This window comes from Pongo pygmaeus, chromosome 13 (genome assembly GCF_028885625.2).
Source record: "Pongo pygmaeus isolate AG05252 chromosome 13, NHGRI_mPonPyg2-v2.0_pri, whole genome shotgun sequence".
In the NCBI taxonomy this organism is placed as follows: Eukaryota; Metazoa; Chordata; class Mammalia; order Primates; family Hominidae; genus Pongo; species Pongo pygmaeus.
This window is the reverse complement of record NC_072386.2, coordinates 58,734,368-58,757,677: the sequence shown is the minus strand read 5'-3', so window position 1 is coordinate 58,757,677 and position 23,310 is coordinate 58,734,368. Positions and strand designations below refer to the sequence as shown.

Sequence of the window (23,310 nt, the reverse complement as noted above, 5' to 3'; positions counted from 1 at the left end):
ACTTTGGGAGGCCGAGGCAGGTGGATCACCTGAGGTAGGGAGTTCGAGACCAGCCTGGCCAACATGGGGAAACCCCGTCTCTACTGAAAATAAAAATATCAGCCGGGCGTGGTCACGGGCACCTGTAATTCCAGCTACTTGGGAGGCTGAGTAACGAGAATCGCTTGAACCCAGGAGGCGGACGTTGTAGTGAGCGAAGATCGCGCCACTGCACTCCTGCCTGGGCGACAAGAGCAAGACTCCATCTCACACGCACACACACACACAAAATGAATGAATAAACGGATGAATGAATGCACAGGACTTTGAACTCTTTTCCACCCTTCTCTATCCGTGTAGTGCGGGAATCCCAGTTATCAGTCTGAACCGAAGATCTAGGTGCAAAACCTCAGTTCACTTCCTTCCACTTTCTCCTGCAGCACCAGGCCCTGAGGCTGCAGTAACAGATCCCTTCTCCAAGTTCAGGGGTCCCCACCACCATCCTCACCTGCCACTCTCATCCCCATCCAAAAGGTAACATAGCAAGCCTGACTGTTATCCTTTGACAGATCCACTTACAAGGTGGCTCTCAGCTGATGCCTGGGAATTTGGATTCCCACCTTTGCCAGGACTGGTAAGAGTCTCACACTGTCCTTAAACTGTACAAACCATGTGGTTTATGCTGAACAGCTGCTTTCCTTGTGTGAGTCTGAAATTTGGGTAGCTGGTAGGCAGAGGACACCAGTGTAACAATCCCCCAGTAAAAACCCGGGGCAGTGAGTCCCTTATAAGCTTCCCTGGTTGATAACATTTCACACGTGTGGTCACAACTAGTTGCCAGGGAATTAAGCACATCATGTGTAACTCCACTGGGAGAGGAGCCTTGGAAGCTTGTGCTTGCTTTCCTTGGACTTCGCTCCAGTACTTCTCCCCCTGGCTTATTTTGCTTTGCATCTTTGAGCCATAATAAACCATAGCCATGAGTACAACTCTATGCTGAGTCCTGTGAGTCCTCCTAGTGAATCATTGAACCTGGGGGTGGTCTTGGGGATTCCAGGACACTCCCTCACCACAGATGCAGGGTTGTGAAATATTTCCTTTCCAGTCCTGTCCATTAACCAGAGGAATCACACACCCAGGGCCTACAGGGGCCAGCAGGAATGTTCATGTGTGCAAAGGGCTGAGTGGGATCAAAGGCAAATTGGAAAGTATAAACTAAGGAGCTGCTACTCAGTTCCTGACCATACAGCAAGTCACCAGGCAGTTGGTTTACAAGCACTGATATTAAATCACTTTGCTCTCTACTAACAACAGGTGCCCCAAATGATAACAGAGAACACCTTGGGGAAGGCTTTGGCCTCTTTCCGAAACCCAAGAGAAATATTTTACATCCTCAGACGCAATGAGGATTCCTTTAAAATGAAATATACAATCAAATTAGGGGATGTTTCTCTTGACTTTGTGATGTGAGTGGGAAGGGTAGCACACAGCTCACTTTCAGAGGACCCAACACCAGTGGGCCACTGCCCTTCTTGGATTTCCTTTCCTGTAGCAAACCTCCTGACCTTCACAACGTGGATTGTCAAAAACACTTCCATATGTCAGCACCCACTCTCAGAATCGGCTTATATCAAGTTATGCTAAGACGACTGGATGCCTAAAGCTATTAAGCTGAGCAGGCAAATGCACACAAGGACACAAACTCCAGTTTTAGAGATGACAGTCACTCCTCGCACAAAGAAATCTTGCTTCTGGTTTGCAAAACTCATCCTGGTTTTAGGTTAATTATCAGTGACAGGCAGAAAGAGGGAGAGAACTTAGTCATGACCCCTGGGACTACAGCCAGAAAGACTGAAGGAATTCCCTTATCTTACAGGAAAGTCCATATGTGATCCTGTGGCCACAAGCAGCACATCCCACTGCCCGGGGATGCTGCCCTTCCTGAAAGAATGGTGGAAAGGCCACGCCTGCACAGCTACAACACCTACCATCCGGGTGACCGCTGAGTCCCTCCCCTGACACCAATACCCATACACGTCCTCACTCTCCTGAACCTTTACACAGGAGTTTGTGGGTCTTCACTCACCCAGGTCTCCTCATAACCTTCTGTCCATTCCTTCCTTATCTCTTAGCCGGCTCTGTTCTTCCTCGCAGCCACCCCTCCCCCACAGTATCCCTGAATTCGTCCTCAGCACTTGTCTATGCGCCCTGCTTTGGCTGGTACCCACTTCCACGGCTCCACCAAGCCCCTGCACACACAGGATGTCCAGACCAGCCTCAAGCCCGGCCCCTTCCCTCATGCGAGTTCCAGACCTGCACTTCCAAAGGCCTCCAAACCACTGGTTCTCAAAGTGCGATTCCCAGATCAGCAGCAGCAGCATGACCTGGGTGGGCACTCGTTAGAGACACAGATTCTTGAGCCCCTACCCCAGATCTACGCAATCAGAAACTCCAGGAGGGGGGACCCGCGATCTGTATTTTGACAAGCCTTCCAGATGGTTCAGATGCAAACTAATGTTTGAGAATCACTGCGCTACACACTTCCACTCACCTATCCCACTACTGTCTCAAAGAATCCTCAAATGGAAGTTTTCTTTTTCTAAATCCAGCTGACTTCCCTAGTTCTCTGCTATTACCAACATTTCCCCATAATACAAGATCCAAACAGTATAACCTGAAGTCAGGTTATAGCGGGCCTCCAAAACACAACAGATATTTAAGAAACTCAATACTGGCTTGTGACTGTAGAGAATGATGAAAATTCTCCATGGCTACAAAGGAAAAACACTGCCGTGCAGCCTGGGAAACAAAGAACAAAAATGCACTGACTCCTGAAAAATGTCTTATTAATCTACTCTTTTTTTTTTCTTTTTTGAGACAGAGTTTCGCTCTTCTCCTCCAGGCTGGAGTGCAATGGCGCGATCTTGGCTCACTGCAACCTCCGCCTCCTGGGCTCAAGCGATTTTCCTGCCTCAGCCTCCTAAGTAGCTGGGATTACAGGCACGCCACCACGCCCAGCTAATTTTTTTATTTTTAGTAGAGACGGGGTTTCACCATGTTGGCCAGGCTGGTCTCGAACTCCTGACCTCAGGTGATCCTCCTGCCTCAGCTTCCCAAAGTGCTGGGATTACAGGCATGAGCCGGGCTTTGGTCTCGAACTCCTGACCTCAAGTGATCCGCACAGCTCAGCCTCCCAAAGTGCTAGGATTCCAGGCGTGAGACATTGTACCCAGCCTTAGTCTACTCTTCTTTTGGCAGTACTTGAGAATAAAATAAAGAGTACCCTAATAAAATATATAGACAATGTATTAATATGATTTTTAAACTATATTATTGTATATTTTAGTAAGTAGAATTGACGGGGTTTTTTGTGTTTGTTTGTTTTTTGTTTGTTTGTTTTTTGCGACAGGGTCTTGGTCTGTTGCCCAGGTGGAGTGCAGTGGTGCAATCACAGCTCACTGCAGCCTGGACGTCCCAGGCTAAAAGGGTTCTCCCACCTCAGCCGCCTGAGTAGCTGGAAGGACAGGCACACGCCACCATGCCTGGCTAATTTTTCATATTTTTAGTAGAGACTGGGTTTCACCATGTTGGCCAGGCTGGTCTCGAACTCTTGGATTCAAGTGATCCGCCCAAAGTGCTGGTATTACAGGCGTGAACCACCTCATCTGGCCCTGACAGATGTTAATCAATAAATATTTTGGTGAAAGAGTTTAAAATGTCCACCATGTACACTAGTCCATTTGTGTGTGTGTATTATTAACATCTTAGTGTATGAGTATTTTCATGGACATTAAATCAGCAGGTAGAATAGTAAGTCCCTGCTTACTTACTCCCCATCAACCCCAAGAAACTACGTATTCATTAATTCTTCATTCAAATCTTTAGGAACATCAGGTATTACACTAGGCCCAGAGGCCTAAGCCAAAATAAATTCCAAAAGAGCAAAGGGCTCAATTTACATTTTCAGTATTCTTCTAATCTAAACCATTGAAACTGGAGAATCTATTCAAAACAGAAATTTCCTTTTCCCTATGTCCTTTTCCCTTGGAAAAGAATCAAGAAAAAAGTCCAGGAAGAATAGTCTAATAGCCAGGCGCAGTGGCTCACGCCTGTAATCCCAGGACTTTGGGAGGCCAAGGCGGGCGGATCACGAGGTCAGGAGATCGAGACCATCCTGGCTAACATGGTGAAACCCCATCTCTATTGAAAAATAACAACAAAAATTAGCCGGGCGTGGTGTCGGGCGCCTGTAGTCCCAGCTGCTCGGGAGGCTGAGGCAGGAGAATGGTGTGAACCTGGGAGGCAGAGCTTGTAGTGAGCCGAGATCGCGCCACTGCACTCCAGCCTGGGCGACAGAGCCAGACTCCATCTCAAAAAAAAAAAAAAGGTCTAATAAGCACATGAAAAAATAGATATTCAACATCATTAGCCATCAGAGAAGTAAAAACCAAAATCACACACCAACTAGCGTGGTTAAAATTTAAAAAGACAGACAACAGTAATAATGTATGTGGATGAAGACATGAAATTGGAACCCCGAATACCTGGCTGGTGGGACTGTAGAAGAATATGGCCACTCTAGAAAACACTATGGCAATTCCTGAAAATATTAAATATGGAGTTACCATATATTTTCCACTTCTAGGTATGTACTCAAGCAAATGAAAACATATGTCCACATAAAAACTTGTACATGAGTGTTCATAGCAACATTATTCATAATAGCCAGAAAGCAGAAACAATCCAGATGCCCATAATGGATGAATGGATAAGCAAACTATGACATGTCCATGCAATGGATGATTATTCAGCAATAGAAAGAATAAAGTACTGGCCTGGCATGATGGCTCACACCTATAATCTTAGCACTTTGGGAGGCTGAGGCAGGAGGACTGCTTGAGACCAGAAGTTCATGGTTGCAGCAGTGAACCATGATTGTGCCACTGCACTCCAGCCTGGGTAACAGAGCAAGATCCTGACTCAAAAAAAAAGGAACAGATACATACCACAATGTACATAAGCCTTTAGTTTTTGTTTTTGTAGAGACGGGTTTCACCATGTTGCCCAGGACTCAGGTGATCCTCCCACCTCGGTCCCCCAAAGGAGTGGGATTACTGGCGTGAACCACAGCTCCCATAGATAAACCTTGCAAACATGCTAAGTGAAAGAAGCCAGACAATGAAGGGCCACATAGTCTATGATTCCATTTATATAAAATGTTCAGAATAGGCTAATCTATAGGGAACAGAAAGTAGATTCCTGGTAGCCTGGTCGGGGGTAGAGGGGGAATATTGACAGGAGCCAGCTAAGGGGTAGAGGGGGTTTATTGGGGAAAATGTTCTTTGGGGGGCATTAAAAACATCTTTTTTTTTTTTTTTTTTTTGTGATACAGGATCTTACTGTGTCGCCCAGGCTAGAGCCCAGTGGCATGATCATAGCTTGCCGAAGCCCCAGTCTCCTGGGCTCAAGTGATCCCCCAGCTCAGCCTCCTGAGTAGCTGGGACTATAGGCATAAACTACCATGCCCAGCTAATTTTTAAAGTTTTTGTAGAGACAGGGGTCTCTCTTGCGGCCGGGCGCAGTGGCTGACGCCTGTAATCCCAGCACTTTGGGAGGCTGAGGCGGGCGGATCACAAGGTCAGGAGATCGAGACCATCCTGGCTAACACGGTGAAACCCCCGTCTCTACTAAAAATACAAAAAATTAGCCGGGCGTGGTGGCAGGCGCCTGTAGTCCCAGCTACTCAGGAGGCTGAGGCAGGAGAATGGTGTGAACCCGGAAGGCGGAGCTTGCAGTGAGCCGAGATTGCACCACTGCACTCCAGCCTGGGCGACAGAGCGACACTCCGCCTCAAAAAAAAAAAAAAAAAAGAGATAGGGGTCTCCCTATGTTGCTCAGGCTGGACTTGAACTCCTAGGCTCAAGCAATCCTTCCACCTCAGCCTTCCAAAGTGCTGGGATTACATGCATGAGCTACCACACCTAGCCTTGAAAATGTCTTAATATTGACTGTGGTGATGGTTAACAACTCCACAAATACACTAAAAGACATTGAATTGGAATTGCAGACTAAATAAGTGAATTGTATAGGATGTGAATTATATCTCAATGTAACTGTTTAAAACAAAAATGGCCAAAGCTAAAAGAGAATTATAAACAGCCTCAGGTTAACTAAAAAGTACACCGAAAAGTGCTAGGTAAATTTATGGCTTTTTCTGTTTCCTTTGCATTATAAATTTCTCCCAAATGGAGGTGAGTAGCCTTTGTTATCATTTTACATTTTACAAGCCCTTGTACAAATAAGGTCTTTTTGAGTCTTCACTATCATTCAGGAGCAAGATAATTATTTCCTTTATTTTATATACCAGCATGTGGCAGCTTCGAGTTTATGAGATTTACTGTGGTTCATTCAGCTGGTTGTAGCAGAGGTCAGTTCTTCCGCACCTAAATCCTGGGTCCTTTCTTTTACACTGTGTAGCATTTCAGGGTGCCAGGTAGGTACCGTCATGCAGAGATGACACTTCTGACCCATCTCAATAAGAAAATGACCACGACTTGATTTTCTGGGGAGCTGGCCCAGCCAACCTAAGACCCCATTCAAGTATAATCTAACTCATCAGAGGTCTGAGGGTACCATGGAAAGAACCTTTGGCTCTTGAGTCCTTTGCTCTTTTGAAATTTATTTCCATTTTGGCTCATCTTTTTATTTGCCTCAGGGCCTAGCACAGTACCTGATGTTCCAAAAGATTTGCATGAAGAATTTATGAATACTGTACGTAGCTTGTCATGAATTACATCTCAATATAACTGTTGGACGTGAAGGGGAGTGAGTAGGTAGGAATTTCTTTTTTTTTATTTTAATTAATTTATTATTATTATTATACTTTAGGTTTTAGGGTACATGTGCGCAACATGCAGGTTAGTTAAATATGTATACATGTACCATACCCACTAACTCGTCATCTAGCATTAGGTATATCTCCCAGTGCTATCCCTCCCCCCTCCCCCCACGCCACAACAGTCCCCAGAGTGTGATGATCCCCTTCCTGTGTCCATGTGTTCTCATTGTTCAATTCCCACCTATGAGTGAGAATATGCAGTGTTTGGTTTTTTGTTCTTATTCTACATGGGAGGACCACGAAAAGAACCATGGTTTCAAGCAAGAAGACCCAAAGTGGCCTCAATTTTCTCTTCCGTAAAATGAGAAAAAAAGAAATACCATGCTCAAGGTTGTCGTAAAGATTTAATGACAGTATATCTGAAAATCCCTGTTTCACAATGGGCACACAACTAATGTTCATTAATGCTAAATCAAATACTAGTCCAATAGCTTGATATCTCCTATGGAGACCAGTAGTTCTGGACACTGGGGATTCTAAAGTTCAGTGATGATCAATATCAAAAGGTGCTAATTAGATTTGCCAAACTTGAACTGTCTACCTAATTATAAGGAAGAAACTATTGTTAATTTTATTTCATGTTGTATATAAAATTGGGTTATCTTGTAACTTCAGATTAATTTTATATCTTGGTTTGCACTCACGTTCGAGTGTGTGTGCATGCGTGTTTATTCTAGTGACCCCCAAACCTAATTACATATCAGAATCAAGGTGGGCCAGGTGCAATGGCTCATGCCTGTAATCCCAGCACTTTGGAAGGTGGAAGCCGAGGTGGACAGATCACTTGAGGCCAGGAGTTCAAGACCAGCCTGGCCAACACGGACAAATCCCGTCTCTACTAAAAACTAGCTGGGCATTGTGGTGCATGCCTGTAGTCCCAGCTGCTTGGGAGGCTTAGGCATGAGAATTGCTTGAACCCAGGAGGCAGAGGTTGCAGTGAGCTGAGATGGTACCAGTGCACTCCAACCTGGATAACAGAGTTAGACTCTGTCTCAAAAAAAAAAAAAAAAAAAAAAAAAAAATCACTCAGGGTGCTATTAAACGCACAGATTGTAGTATATAAAGACTTTGACTTGGCCGGGCGCTTGGCTCACACCTGTAATCCCAGCACTTTGGGAAGCCGAGGTGGGTGGATCACCTGAGGTCAGGAGTTTGAGACCAGCCTGACCAACATGGAGAAACCCCATCTCTACTAAAAATACAAAAATTAGCTAAGCGTGGTGGCACATGCCTGTAATCCCAGCTACTTGGGAGGCTGAGGCAGGAAAATCACTTGAACCTGGGAAGCAGAGGTTGCAGTGAGCCAAGATCGCGCCATTGCACTCCAGCCTGGATGACAAGAGCGAAACTCCGTCTCAACAACAACAAAAAAAGAGTTTGACTTAGTAAATCTGGAATATTTGGAGAGTTTCCATTTTTATTAAGTTACCAGGTGATTCCCCAAACATCACTGAATCACTGATAAAACCATTCTCTGGACATTTTCTAAGAAATGTTTTCTCATGTAGATTGCAAAATGCATCCATTTACCAAATAAAACTCCGAACTATGTTGTTATTTCAGAAAAGAACATACTCTAGGAGGGCAAACCTTTTCTCTCTTGCCTTACTAGAATTAAAAGGAAGTAATAACATTCTGAAAGTCTGTGAATGCAGGAATCTTAAGAGAGAATGTTCTGCCAAATCTTGCGGTTTGAAGTATCTTCATTCACCATTCCAAAGGGACTTTTCAATCAAAGGAAGCTGTAAATTCTTACTACAAGTTGATAACCTCATTGTGATGAAAGTCATAACACAAGAAGAGTCAAGGGTCAAGAAAAAATAGCGGGGGCTCACACCTGTAATCCCAACACTTTGGGAGGCCAAGGTGGGAGGATGGCTTAAAGCCAGGAGTTCGAGACTAGCCTGGGCAGCAAAGCGAGAACCCGATCTACAGAAAAAAAAATAATAATAATTTAAACTAGCCTCTACAAAAATAAACAAAATTAGCCAGGCATGGTAGTTTGCACCTGTAGTCCCAGCTACTTGGGAGGCTGAGGTGGGAGGATCACTTGTGCCTGAGAGGTTGAAGCTGCAGTGAACCAAGATTGCACCACTGCACTCCAGCCTGGAAACACAGCAAGACTCTGTCTCAAAAAATAAAATAAGGCTGGGCGCCATGGCTCAGGCCTGTAATCCCAGCACTTTGGAAGGCCGAGGTGGGCAGATCACGAGGTCAGGAGATCAAGACCATCCTGGCTAACAGGGTGAAACCCTGTCTCTACTAAAAACAAAAAAAATTCAAAAAAATTAGCCGGGCGTGGTGGCAGGTGCCTATAGTCCCAGCTACTCTGGAGGCTGAGGCAGGAGAATGGCGTGAACCTGGGAGGCGAAGCTTGCAGTGAGCCGAGATCGCGCCACTGCACTCCAGCCTGGGCGACACAGCAAGACTCCGTCTCAAAATAAATAAATAAACAAATAAATAAAATAATTAAAAAACAAAAACAAAAACAAACTAAACCCAATATCAACAGGACACCTAAAATGAGGCCAGCTAAAAGAAGCACAGAGTTAGAGATCATCAGGCATCTATGCCTAGTTAATTAGAGCAGGTTGAGCACTGGGTAACTCCATTCCATTTCAGTCAAAATAGGAAACGCTTGAAGGTTTATAGTAGTCTCTATTAAAGAAAGTATGTGCACTCTAAGAACCTTGAGCTATAATGCTTTGTCTACCCAGGAATTCCCAAATATTTGTTCATATTCTGCCAGCGTGATTCTACTACACATTTACTATACATTCTCTTATTTTTTGAGACATTTACTGTACATTCTTAGTCAACATCTTCTGTTCCCTCCAAAAAATATAATAATAATAATTAAAAGTATCCAGAAGCCCAGAGGCTGGGGAAAGGAGAAAATAGGGTATTCTAATGGCTTTCTGTTTGGGATGATGAAAAAGTTCTGGAAATGGGTAGTGGTGATGGTGGCACAACATTGAATTAAGGGTCCATTTTTAAATGGTTAAAATGGTACATTTTATTTTATGTATATTTTACCACAGAATCAAAAACATCATCGGCCAGTATGTTAATCACATATCCTGTCACCCTGGGGTGCAGGTGCTCTAACCCATGCGGCTGTAGGGTGTCCTGGGGGGCAAAACAGATTCAAATACATAACTGGATGGAAATGTAAAGCACTCCTTGACACTGGACAGAAAACTTCACTCCCACATACCTAGGCCAGTGCTTCTCAGCAAACGGATCCGTTGGGTGATCCTGATTCAGCAGATCTGGGTGGGGCCTGAGATCCTGCATTTCAAAAGGCCGCCAGGTAATGCACCCGTGAACACGGACCTTACTTAAAGTGGCAAGACACCTGAACACTTGAAAGTACACAGAATGGCATCCTATCACCAACTAGAATAACAGGCTCCTCACCAGGAAACGAAGAGGATAGGTAGTATCTCTCAAGTGAATTGGTTAAGGACTTAACTTACCTACCGACCACGTTTGTGGAAATGCGTTCAGAAACCTGGACATAAGACCTGCCTGCGGAGGCCTCCCTACGAAACCCGCCCACCTCTGGGACTGGGAAGCAGCCACAGACAATAAGGATAGTTGAGACACTCAGTTGCGCAGAAAGCCCTCGTGCAAACTTCAAAACAGTCTTGAAAATGCCCTTCTCAAGCTCGAAGAATGCCTGGAATTCAGTGGCCTTTTTCCAACATAAAGATCTCCAACTCGGTTTTGACTGAGAGCTCCCTATAGAAGAACCTTGCAATGCAGCCCTGGAAACTTACAACGCCCTGTATATGCTGACAAGCTCGGCCCCTCCCTTACAAATGGGTCAGAAAGTGAAAATTTTTTTGTTGTTTAAATGTTTTCTAAGGCTCTGCCGCGTTAGGCGGAGGACATCCCCGTTTTGCGGACTACGCGGGCAGGGCGAGCACCTCCAGGGCTGTACGGTCAAGCTTTCTGGAGTGCAGAGTTTTCAAGCCCCGCCGTGGAGGCTCAGCGGGCACTCAAGCAGCCCCACCAGCTTCCAATAACCAGCGCCGCGCTCCGCCCGCGTCACTCCAAGGCACCGGCTCCTGCCCCCTCCCGATACAGCTGGCTGCGCCAACAGAAACTCAAAGGCCTTTTTAATCGGGTAAAAGAGAAGCTCAGCAGAAAGTGAAACAGTTTCCGTCCCTTGAGTGAAAGGGTGCCAGGCCAGGGAGAAGAAAAAAGGTGGCTCCCAGACACCTGTGGCTGCCGCAGGTGCGTGTTCAGGCACACCTGTTGATGATTCCCCCAGAGAGACCCTGTGAGGCGCTGCCGCCCCGGGGACGATGGGGAAGCAGGAAAAAAGTAAATGCCCGATGAAGTACACAGCGCACTCTGCAGAGAAACCTAGGGGATGTCAACCCCTATTTACTCGCGCTGCCCCTCACCCCCGCCTGCACAAACGACCCAGGGCACCAGCGCGAATTCGCGCCCACCAAATCATTCCCTGGCCAAAGTCGGGGCAGAAAGGAAGGCATCCCGGCGACGCCTGGGCACAGGCTGCTGCGCCTCGGCGGCTCTCCCAGGGCGTGCGGCAGGAAGCGCCTGGGCCGGGGAGGGAGAAAGAGGAGGGTACTCGCCTAGAGCCGTTGGCAGCCGCGGCCGGCGGTGTCGGGCGCTGGGCGAGGGCGAAGGCGGCTCTCCGGGGCACTGGGCGGCGCGGCGCTAGCTACTGGGCTGGTGTCCCCCTGCGCTCCCAGCGCGCGTCGCTGGCTGCACTTCACCCGAGCCGGAGTGCGGGAAGCTCCCCGGGAATGGGAGGGCGCCAGCGGCCTCAGCGGCTGCTCCCGTATATTATTGTGACTAGGACTATTTCCTGTTTAGAGGTTTGAGAGAAGGGGAAGAAAAAATCCAGGGTGGGGGCAGGGGGAGTTGGGCGGTGGCGAGCCAGAGAGCGGAGGCCGGGAGGGGAAGGAGGTGGGCGGCGGCTGTCACCTGCTTCCTTGAGACCGGAGGGTTCTGGGCGCGCGAGCCCCGGGAGGGAGACGCAGCTGCTCGGAGCGCTACTTTGGGGTGTCGGGAAGGGCGGAGAGGGTGGGCCTGCACGCACGCCACTCAGCGGTGGGGCAGGGGCCGCGGCCGCCTGGGAGACCTTTGTCACTGGAGCTCGCGGGCCTACTTTGCCGCCTCTTTTCTTCGACATAGAACTGCAGCTGAGCTTCCTCTCAGAGCGGGTGCAAGAGGAATTTGCTGGGCTTCTTTCTCTATGCGTGCCCAGGTCCGCTTCCTAATCTTTTCCAGGGTGTGAGCAAGGAGGAGGTCAGCTCCTCTACCCTTCAAAGCCCCCGGGAAGCATGATTGTGGGCCACTGTGGGTGCGTGGGGGGCTCTTGGGAGGGGGGAGGTGACTGCTTTTATTGGGGGGTGTGAGGAAAGTTAATGATTTTAGTGTAAAGTTAACTTTTACGGCCCGCTTCCGTTCCCCTCCCCCGCCAGCCTCGCCCTTAGCCGGGATCACTGGATCTGAGGCCCCCATCCGGAAATACCGGTTCCTCCACCCGGACAATAGGTGAGGGCGGGAGCGCTACCCAGAGAGCCTGCTTAGTCACCTCGGGAGCCCCTGCTCAGTCGAGAGGGCAGAACCCTGGCAGTGCCCAGGCCTCCACCTGGCGAGCAGGTGCCCCTTCTGTTTAACGTGGCCTTGTTAAAAACCCTGGGAAGGGAATGGGAACTTAGTGTTTAATCGGTAGAGTTTCAGTGTGGGATGACAAAAAGTTCTGGAGACCGAGAGTGGGGATGTTTGCACAAGAGTGTTAATATACCTAATAATGCTGTAACCGCCCAGTGGGTCCACCTTACCCGCTGCGTAGACAGCAGATTTGTCAAGACAGGGGAATTGCAATGGCGAAAGAGTAATTCAGGGAGAGCCGCCTGTGCGGGAGACCGGAGTTTTATTATTACTCAAATCAGTTTCTTTGAGCATTCGGGGATCAGATTTTGTTTGTTTGATTCGTTGGTTGGTTTTCGGTTTTTTGTTTGTTTTGTTTGAGACCGAGTTTCGCTCTTGTCGCCCAGACTGGAGTGCAGTGGCACGGGCGATCTCGGCCCACTGCAACCTTCGCCTGAGTTCAAGCGATTCTCCCGCGTCAGCCTCCTGAGTAGCTGGGGTTAGGGGCGCCCGCCACCACGCCCAGCTAATTTTTGTATTTTTAATGGAGAAGGATTTCACCACGTTGGCCAGGCTGGTCTCGAACTCCTGACCTCAGGTGATCCACCCGCCTCGCATCCCAAAGTGCTGGGATTACAGGCATGAGCCACCGCAACCCGCCCTGAGTTTTTAAAGATAATTTGGCGGGTAGGGGCTTGAGAAGTGGGGAGTGCTGATTGGTCAGGTTGGAGATGGAATCACGGCGGGGGTCGAAGTTAGGTTTTCATATGTCTTCTGTTCCTATCTGCGATGGCAGAACTGGTTGGGCCAGGTTACTGGTCTGGGTGGTGTCAGCTGATCCATCGAGTGCAGGGTCTGCAAAATATCTCAAGCACTGCTCTTAGGTTTTACAATAGTGATGTTATCCACAGGAGCAAATTTGGAGAGGTTCAGACTCTTGGATCTGGAAGCAGCAAGACCCCTAAATTGTAATTTCTAATCTTATAGCTAATTTGTTAGTCCTGCAAAGGCAGACTGGACCCCAGGCAAGAAGGGGGTCTTTTCAGGAAAGGGCTGTTAGCAATTTTGTTTCAGAGTCAAATGATGAACGGAATTCCTTCCCAAAGTTAGTTCCGCCTATGCCCAGGAATGAACAAGGACAGCTTAAGGGTTAGAAGCAAGATAGAGTCAGTTAGGTCTGATTTCTTTCACTGTCATAATTTCCTCAGTTATAGTTTTGCAAAGGCAGTTTCAGTGCCTTACACTGTACACTTAAAAATGGTTAAAACGGGCCGGGCTTGGTGGCTCATGCCTATAATCCCAGTACTTTGGGAGGCCGAGGCGGGTGGATCACGAGGTCAGGAGATCGAGACCATCCTGGCTAATATGGTGAAACCCCATCTCTACTAAAAATACAGAAAAATTACTTAGGCGTGGTGGCGGGCGCCGGTAGTCCCAGCTACTCGGGAGGCTGAGGCAGGAGAATGGCGTGAACCCAGGAGACGGAGCTTGCAGTAAGCCGAGATGGCGCCACTGCACTACAGCCTGGGCGACAGAGCAAGACTCCGTATCAAAAAAAAAAAAAAAAAAGGTTAAAAGGGCTGGGCTGGGTGGTTCAAACTGTACTCCCAGCACTTTGGGAGGCCGAGGCGGGTGGATCACTTGAGGTCAGGAGTTCAAGACCAGCCTGGTCAACGAGGTGAAACCCCGTCTCCACTAAATACAAAAATTACCTAGGCCTGGTGGCGCATGCCTGTAATACCAGCTACTCAGGAGGCTGAGGCAGGAGAATTGCTTGAACCTGGGAGGCGGAGGTTGCAGTGAGCCGAGATCTCGCCATCGCACTCTGCACTCCAGCCTGGGCAACAGAGTGAGACTCCGTCTCAAACAAAAAATAAAAAATAAAAAAGTTAAAACGGTACATTTTATGCCGTGTATATTTTACCACACACACAAAATCCTGGGTAGGATGCCATCACTCACGCCAGACAACTTTGCTTAGGACTGCCAAACTCTTCTTCCCCACCCAAACTTTTGCCAGAAGTAATAGAATGGATAACAGTACTTTTTATAAAACTCAGGTTCAGGCCTGACATAGTGGCTCACGCCTGTAATCCCAGCGTTTTGGGAGGCCAAGGCGGGCAGATCACAAGGTCAGGAGTTCGAGACCAGCTTGGCCAATATGGTGAAACCCTGTCTCTACTAAAAATACAAAATTAGCCAAGCGTGATGGTGCGTGCCTGTAATCCTAGCTACTTGGGAGGCTAAGTCAAGAGAATTGCTTGAACCTGGGAGGCAGAGGTTGCAGTGAGCTGAGATTGTGCCACTGCACTCCAGCCTGGTGACAGAGCAAGACAGTGTCTCAAAACAAAAACAAAAACTCATTTTCATTTAGGTTAGACTTCTGATGATACCCATCAACAACTTATTTCAACAAGAGGGAAGATCAAGCCTGAAGAACACTGCAATTTTAAGAAAGATGAACAATAATTTGTCAGAAACTAGGGTATTAACAAAGTAATAAAAGTGTATGTAGGATGCTACTGTTTACCTAGGAAAGCAGAAACACACGTAAGCGCATGTGCTTTTTTTTTGGAAGGATAAATTATTAAATAAAATGGAAACCTATAAGGGAGGGAGGGACCAGGATGGAAGGACAAGGATCGAAGCTAGACTTCTCAGAATATACCATGTTTTGGCTAGGTGCGGTGGCTCATGCCTGTAATCCCAGCACTTTGGGAGGCGGAGGCGGGTGGATCATGAGGTCAGGACTTCAAGACCAACCTGGCCAAGATGGTGAAACCCTGTCTCTACTAAAAATACAAAATTATTACAAATACTAAAAATACAAAAAAAAATTACCCAGGCGCGGTGGTGGGCACCTGTAATCCCAGCTACTCGGGAGGCTGAGGCAGAGAATTGGTTGAACCCGGGAGGCAGAGATTACAGTGAGCCAAGGTCGCGCCACTGCACTCCAGCCTGGGTGACAGAGCAAGACTCCGTCTCAAAAAAAAAAAAAAAAAAAAGAATATACCATGTTTTGTGGATTTGACTTTGGAATGATATGTTTCTTACATTCTTATGAAACAAAATTAAATTTAAAAAAAGCAAAATGCAACACATGAATGCTGGCATCAAGTTGGTAGCTTAACAGTGTGAAGGGAAATTATATAAAGTGATTTTAAAACACAATTATTGCCAGGAGCAATGGCTCACCCTGTAATCCCAGCACTTTGGGAGGCCGACCTGGCCAGATCACCTGATGTCAGAAGTTGGAGACCAGCCTGGTCAACATGGAGAAGCCCCATCTCTACTAAAAAAAATACAAAAATTAGCCGAGTGTGGTGGCACATGCCTGTAATCCCAGCTACTCAGGAGGCTGAGGCAGGACAATCACTTGAACCAGGGAGGCAGAGGTTGCAGTGAGCCCAGATCAGGCCGCTGCACTCTAGCCTGGGCAATAGAGGCAGACTCTGTCTCAAAAGAAAACAAAAAAACAAAAAACCACACACAGACACAATTAATTATTTGGGCTGGACAAAGGGCTCATGCTCTTTATCCCAGCACTTTGGGAGGCCGAGTCGGGCAGGTCACTTGAAGCCAGGAGTTTGAGACCAGCCTGGTAACAGGCCATCTCTACTAAAAATACAAAAAATAAGGCCGGGCGCAGTGGCTCAAGCTTGTAATCGCAGCACTTTGGGAGGCCAAAGCAGGAAGATCATGAGGTCAGGAGTTCGAGACCAGCCTGACCAACATGGTGAAACTCTGTCTCTACTAAAGATACATTAGCCTGGCGTGGTGGTGCCTGCCTGTAAACCCAGCTACTCAGGAGGCTGAGGCAGAAGAGTCGCTTGAACCAGGAGGCGGAGGTTGCAGTGAGCTGAGATCATGCCATTGCACTCTAGCCCGGGCAACAGAGCCAGACTCCATCTCTAAATAAATAAAGTAAAAATACAAAAATTAGCCAGGTGTGGAGGCTGAGGCACGAGAATTGCTTGAGCCCAGGAGGTGGAGGTTGCAGTAAGCCGAGATCGCATACCTAGATGTGTATGTCCCACTTGTATCTCAGAGTAACTGAAGACTTGATGAGGAAATTATGTCAGCCAATAAATAAGGAATGACATTTGAATTACCAGCATTGTGTAAAACTCTAATAAAATAATGGATCCAGGCAGTGGTCATTGAATAGTCACTCACATCACAGAAAAGGAGATCACCAGGCATTATGTGCCATCTGATAGAAATATACAACCACAGATGACATATTCTTGCCAAAAAGAGCAAACTAGTGTCTGACCCAGCATCTAGATCCAATTAACTGTTTAGAAAAACTCTTGAAATAGAGGAATGTGTTAAACAACACTACACTACTGCTGGGTACAATAAATGAAGTCCAGGATGTAAAAAAACTCTAAAAGAAAAATCACTCAGGCTGGGTGTGATAGCCCCTGCCTATAATCTCAGCACTTTGGGAGGCTGAGGCAGGAGGATCACGTGAGCACAGGAGTTCAAGATCAGCCTGGGCAAAATAGTGAGACCCTGTCTCAAAAAAAAAAAATTAGCCAGATGTGGTAGCGCATGCTGTGGTCCCAGCTGCTTGGGAAGATGAGGTGAGAGGATCACTTGAGCCTGGGAAGGTTGAAGCTGCAATGAGTTGTGATCGTACCACTGCACTCTGGCCTGGATGAAAGAGCGAGACCCGGTCTCAAAAAAAAGAAAAAAGACAAATCACCCAGTTTCCTCAACATGTAGCAAGGCATTAAAAAAGATAGAGGAGGCTGGGCGTGGTGGCTCACACCTGTAATCCCAGCACTTTGTGAGGCCAAAGTGGGTGGATCATCTGAGGTCAGGAGTTGGAGACGAGCCTGACCAACATGGAGAAACCACATCTCTACTAAAAATACAAAGTTAGTCAGGCGTGGTGACACATGCCTGTAATCCCAGCTATTCAGGAGGCTGAGGCAGGAGAGGCAGAGGTTGTGGTAAGCCGAGATCGTGCCACTGCACTCCATCCTGGACAACAAGAGTGAAATGCCGTCTCAAAAAAAAAAAAAAAAAAGATGGAGGAGAAACCTATAGACTAAAATACTTAAGAGAGATCAATGAAATACAATGTGTAAATCTTGTTTGGGTCTTGGGTTAAAAAAAAAAAAACCTCTGGGAAAAATTATGAGATATTTGAAGAAATTCTATATTCTCTAAGTTGGTAAAAATTTTAGGAAAATTATTTAATGGCATGTTTTATTCACATACCATTGATTTAGTATATAGAACTGACGTTGCTACTACATTGTCTGAGTGGCATATTAATTTAATTTTTCTTTTTTTTTTTTTTGAGACAGAGTCTCACTCTGCCACCCAGGCTGGAGCGCAATGGCACAATCTCGGCTCACTGCAACCTCCACCTCCCAGATTCAAGAGATTATCCTGCCTCAGCCTCCCGAGTAGCTGGAATTAACAGGCGCTGGCCACCACGCCCAGCTAATTTTTGTATTTTTAGTAGAGACGGGTTTTCGCCATGTTGGTCAGGCTGGTCTTGAACTCCTGACCTCAGGTGATTCACCCGCCTCACCCTCCCAAAGTGCTGAGATTACAGGTGTGAGCCACTGCACCTGGCTTTTTTTTTTTTTTTTTTCTTTTGAGACGGAGTCTCATTCTGTCGCCCAGGCTGGAGTGCAATGATGCTATCTCGGCTTGCTGCAAGCTCCGCATCCCAGATTCACGCCATTCTCCTGCCTCAGCCTCCTGAGTAGCTGGAACTACAGGTGCTCATCACCTTGCCCGGCTAATTTTTTTGTATTTTTAGTAGGGACGTGGTTTCACCGTGTTAGCCAGGATGATCTCGATCTCCTGACCTCGTGATCCGCCCGCCTTAGCCTCCCAAAGTGCTGGGATTACAGGCATGAGCCACCGTGCCTGGCCTTTTTTTTTTTCAGAAGGAGTCTCGCTCTGTTGCCCAGGCTGGAGTGCAGTGGTGAGATCTCAGTTCACTGCAACCTCCGCCTCCCAAGTTCAAGTGATTCTCCTGCCTCAGCCTCTCGAGTAGCTGGGATTACAGGTGCCTGCCACCATGCCCAGCTAATTTTTGTATTTTTAGTAGAGATGGGGGTTTCGCCATGTTGGCCAGGCTGGTCTGGAACTTCTGACTTCAAGTGATCGGCCTGCCTCAGCCTTCAAAAGAGCTGGGATTACAGGCATGAGCCACCGCACACAACCTTGTTTAATTTCTTTCTGTATCTGAAATAAAATGAACATTTCAAAGAAGAATTGGATTGTTCTGGACTGTGTTCAGATAGGAAGAAACGGACTCTGGCAAGCATAGGTGGTAACTGACATCTTTGTTTTTCTTGTCATTGTAGGTGCATGTTGTATGTATTTCTTTGTCTGTATTTTTCTGTAATCAGCAAAACAGCATTTTCTGTAGCTAGTAAACATTTCCACTTTGACGACTGAGCATTGCAAAATCTGCCCAGGGAAATAAAATGGGACGCCTCCTTGGGTTACAAGGGCAGTACTATAAAAAATGGGGCAGGAACTCTGAGTTCTGACTTGGTGCTCAGCAGAGCCTCCCTCCCTGCCACTGGCAGCAAGACAGTCCCGTAGAAGCAATCAAGCCTTTTTAAGAGACAAAGCTCTATTCTGTGCCTCTTCTGACAGGGAGCTCTTGTGTTCTGTGGCCTGAGGTCCTGAAATCAACACTGAGCTTCACCTGCAGTCTGGACAAACAAGAATGGGAAAGAGTCAAATCAAAGTGGAAAGTGGAGCACTCGTTTTGACAGGACCAATGTTTTCATTTTCTTTTCCTTAGAAATGGGGTCTTGCTATGTTGCCCAGGCTGGTCTTGAACTCCAGGGATCAAATGATCCTCCCACCTCAGCATCCTGAGTGGCTGGGACTACAGGCACCACCGTGCTGGGCAGGACCAGTGTTTTCTCTCTTTTTTTTTTTAGACGGAGTCTCGCTCTGTCGCCCAGGCTGGAGTGCAGTGGCGCGATCTCGGCTCACTGCAAGCTCCGCCTCCCGGGTTCACGCCATTCTTCTGCCTCAGCCTCCAGAGTAGCTGGAACTACAGGCGCCCACCACCACACCCAGCTAATTGTTTTGTATTTTTAGTAGAGACGGGGTTTCACCGTGTTGGCCGGGATGGTCTCGATCTCCTGACCTCGTGATCCGCCCGTCTCAGCTTCCCAAAGTGCTGAGATTACAGGCGTGAGCCACCGCGCCTGGCCAGGACCATGGTTTTCTTTGTAATGGGGGTGATGTGGAGCCCCAAAAGGAGCCCTGCTGGCTTTGCCACCTGCTGCCTGTGTGATGTGAGTTATGCATTTAACTTCAGTCTCCTCAACCTTTGACTCAGCAACTCCATTCTTAAGCATCTATCTCAAAAAACAATACTCACACAAGTATTGAAAGAGATAGGCTGGGCAGGGTGGCTCACGCCTGTAATCCCAGCACTTTGGGAGGCCTAGGCGGGTGGATCACCTGAGGTCAGGAGTTTGCTACCAGCCTGACCAACATGGTGAAACCCCATCTCTAGTAAAAAAAAAAAATAATAAATAATAATAATAATAATAAAATTAGCCAGGCGTGGTGGCAGGTGCCTGTAATCCCACCTACTCGGGAGGCTGAGGCAGGAGAATCGCTTGAACTTCGGAGGTGGAGGTTGCAGTGAGCTGAGATCATGCCATTGCACTCCAGCCTGGGCAACAAGAGTGAAACTCCATCTCAAAAAAAAAAAAAAAAAGAAGGAAAGAAGTTCAAAAATGCTTATTCCTGTGTATCTGAAATAGCAAAAATTAAAATTACATTTTTAGCCGCCAAAAGAATGGCAGGATAAACAATGGTATACTATATGATATGTTAAATGTCTTTCTCTATGGACTATTCAGATGTTTGCTTTGGTTCCAAAATGAATATCCAATTAGTTAAAGTTACAAGTCTAAAACCCTAGTTCTCTAGGTTTTAACTTAACATGTTTGCTTGATTATTCTGTTTTATAAAAGTAGCATTTTTCACTTACATTTTATTATACAATATTTGATATATATAAAATAATATAAGTAACATCTCTGTAAGCTTGGTAGTATATAATAAAATGAATACATGAACCCACCAAACAATTTATGCATAAAGCATTGCCATTGCTTTTAAATCCACCACGTGCCTTCCAAATCCTCAACCCATCTTCTCCATCCATTTCGAGGTAATCACCATCCTAAATTATGCATTCATTAAAAAAAAAAAAAACAGTTTTAACAAACATGCATGTCTTCCTAAACAATATGTTGTTTGGATTAGCTTGGTTTTGAGCTTCTTTATAAAAATGGAATCACACTCTATATAATAGTCTTCTGCAACCAGCTCTTTTCGCTGCAAATTATATTTCCAAGATTTATTCTGGGATATAGCTGTATTTCTTTTTTATTTATTTATTTATTTTTTGAGATAAAGTGTCACTCTGTTGCCCAAGCTGGAGTGCAGTGGCACGATCTCGGCTCACTGCAACCTCCAACTCCCAGGTTCAAGTGATTCTCCTGCCTCAGCCTCCCAAGTAGCTTGGACTACAGGCATGGGCCACCATGCCCAGCTAATTTTTGTATTTTTATTAGAGACGGGGTTTCACTATGTTGGCCAGGCTGATCTTGAACTCCTGACCTTGTGATCTGCCCACCTCAGCCTCCCAAAGTGCTGGGATTACGGGTGTAAGCCACCGTGCCCGGCCCAGAAAATTTATTTTTATTTATTTATTTTATTTTTATTTTATGTATTTATAAATAAATATATAAATTTTCCTTTGGATAAAAAGATGCCTACCTTCTATGTGGATGATTACCTTCAATTTTATTTTATTTTATTTTATTTTATTTTGATTTTATTTTTGAGATGGAGTCTCACTCACTCTGTCACCCAGGCTAGAGTGCAGTGATGCCATCCTGGCTCACTGCAACCCCTGCCTCCTGGGTTCAAGCAATTCTCCTGCCTCAGCCTCATGAGTAGCTGGGATTGCAGATATGCACCACCACACCCAGCTAATTTTTGTATTTTTAGTAGAGACAGGATTTCGCCATGTTGACCAAGCTGGTCCCGAACTCCTGACCTCAGGTGATCCACCCACCTAAGTCTCCCAAAGTGCTGGGATTACGGGCGTGAGCCACCACTCTCGGCCAGACAACTACTTTCTTAGTGAACTTTAAAGAAAAGATTTCAGATGACTGCAAGATTAGATTTTGTATACCATAGGAGTGAGTCTTCTTTTCACTCACTAAGGAAATATATGTATCATTCCAGTAATTTGTGGATTTTGCATTCTAAGTATGTTTGAAGTTGCACAGCTACCAGCAAGTACATCTGGCTGGAACTCACTAAACTCTGTTTGTACTTAAATCGCTTCATAATTTCGAAAAGGGGTAACCATATAGCCCACCTCCCAGGATTACTAATTTGGTTTCTACCCATAGAAATTTGTACCTTCCACCCAGGTCAGTTAAGTGGATTTTACATTCCTTTGGCTCTTATGATTTGATAATGTCTTTCCTTCCTCTCTCCCTCCCTCTCTCCCTCCCTCTCTCTCTCTCTCTCTTTCCTTCTTTCAGACGAGAGGTTTGCCCTTGTTGCCCAGGCTCGAGTGCAATGGTGCAATCGCAGCTAACTGCAACCTCCGCCTCCTGGGTTCAAGCGATTCTCCCGCTTCAGCCCCCCGAGTAGCTAGGATTACAGCCATGTGCCACCGTGACCAACTAATTTTGTATTTTTAGTACAGACGGGGGTTTTTCCATGTTAGTCAGGCTGGTCTTGAACTCCTGACCTCAGGTGATCTGCGCATCTCGGCCTCCCAAAGTGCTGGGATTACAGGCATGAGCCACCGCGCCTTTTCTTTCTAATTCTTAAGACTTTGAGACTTGATGAGTTCTGCTTCTTTTCATATACTTCTCATGTTAAAACCACATAACCCTATCAGATATTAATGGCAGTCAATGAATGTGGTAACAACCTAGTGGAAAGTCTATGGGCATTTATTAGTCTTTCCACTATTTGGTATGTTTGAAATTTTTTCCTTTTTTTATTTTTCCTTTTTTTTTCGGAGACAGAGTTTTGCTCTTGTGGCCCAGGCTGGAGTGCAATGGTGCGATCTCTGCTCACCGCAACCTCCGCCTCCCGGGTTCAAACAATTCTCCTGCCTCAACCTCCCGAGTAGCTGGAATTACAGGCATGTGCCACAACGGCGGCTAATTTTGTATTTTTAGTAGAGACAGGGTTTCTCCATGTTGGTCAGGCTGGTCTCCAACTCCCGACCTCAGGTGATCCGCCCATCTCAGCCTCCCAAACTGCTGGGATTACAGGCGTGAGCCACCGTGCCCGGCTGAAATTTTTTCTATATAAAAATTTGGGGATTCATCCCACCAGTGGCCAAGTCTACAACATTGAATTCAACCCTCCCAAAACTGTGGACATTGATGATCTAACCGGGGAGCCTCTCATTCAGCGTGAGGATGATAAACCAGAGATGGTTATCATGAGACTAAAGGCTCATGAAGCCCAAACAAAGCCAGTCCTGGAATATTACCAGAAAAAAAGGGGTGTTGGAAACATTCTCTGGAACAGAAACCAACAAGATTTGGCCCTATGAATATGCTTTCCTACAAACTAAAGTTCCACAAACAAGCCAGAAAGCTTCAGTTACTTCATGAGGAGAAATGTGTGTAACTATTAATAGTACGATGGGCAAACCTCCTAGTCCTTGCATTTAGAAGCTGCTTTTTCTAAGACTTCCAGTATGTATGAATTCTTTGAAAATTATATTACTTTTATTTCTACTGATT

The 23,310-nt window shown here is 46.3% G+C and overlaps 1 protein-coding gene across 4 annotated transcripts in view; it reads right to left on the bottom strand.

Moving 5' to 3' along the window:
• Nucleotides 1-23,310, bottom strand: part of TJP2 (tight junction protein 2) — a 160,442-nt gene that overhangs the window by 123,307 nt on the left and 13,825 nt on the right. Inside the window, exon 1 of one of the 4 annotated variants that reach the window (XM_063649586.1) lies at nucleotides 11,840-12,051. The exons of the other annotated variants lie outside the window; for them this stretch is intronic. The gene's annotated coding sequence lies outside the window, so the exon portion shown is untranslated. Of the gene's footprint in view, nucleotides 1-11,839; nucleotides 12,052-23,310 lie in introns of those variants that run through there. 4 annotated transcript variants of the gene reach the window in all.